The sequence below is a fragment of the Penaeus monodon genome, chromosome 25, assembly GCF_015228065.2.
Source record: "Penaeus monodon isolate SGIC_2016 chromosome 25, NSTDA_Pmon_1, whole genome shotgun sequence".
NCBI classification, from domain to species: Eukaryota; Metazoa; Arthropoda; class Malacostraca; order Decapoda; family Penaeidae; genus Penaeus; species Penaeus monodon.
The window spans coordinates 34352815-34353154 of record NC_051410.1 but is presented as its reverse complement, the minus strand read 5'-3'; the positions used below and the strand labels follow the sequence as shown (position 1 = coordinate 34353154).

Here is a 340-nt window from a genome sequence, read left to right as displayed (position 1 = left end):
GAGAAGAAAGCACGCGTACAGGTAAACATAAATATAAATAATACCAGTTCCTGTAAAAATAGAAAATATAAACAAATCTTATGCATACTATCTAAGAAAATACCATTCGCCGCAGCGCATGGCGACGCCCGCACAGGCTCCGCCCTTCGCTATGACGCCAGACGACCGCGCATGACACAGGCTCCGGTCACAAATAATCATGTGTTAGTCACATTCCAGGTGCTCTTAGAACTCTGTCGCCGAGGTACTTGTCGGTGACGGATAAGGGTTAAGGTGTTCACTGTCAATTAAATTGCAGCCAGGTATGTGCTGAGGCGTTGCATGGCTTAGCATCCTGGGC

The 340-nt window shown here is 47.1% G+C and overlaps 1 long non-coding RNA gene across 1 annotated transcript in view; it reads left to right on the top strand.

The window, feature by feature from the left end:
• The first annotated feature begins 214 nt into the window (after positions 1-214).
• LOC119589167 overlaps positions 215-340 on the top strand; it is a 4847-nt gene continuing 4721 nt past the window's right edge. Inside the window, exon 1 of the long non-coding RNA XR_005230173.1 lies at positions 215-302. This is a non-coding gene — a long non-coding RNA (uncharacterized LOC119589167). The remainder of the gene's footprint in view (positions 303-340) is intronic.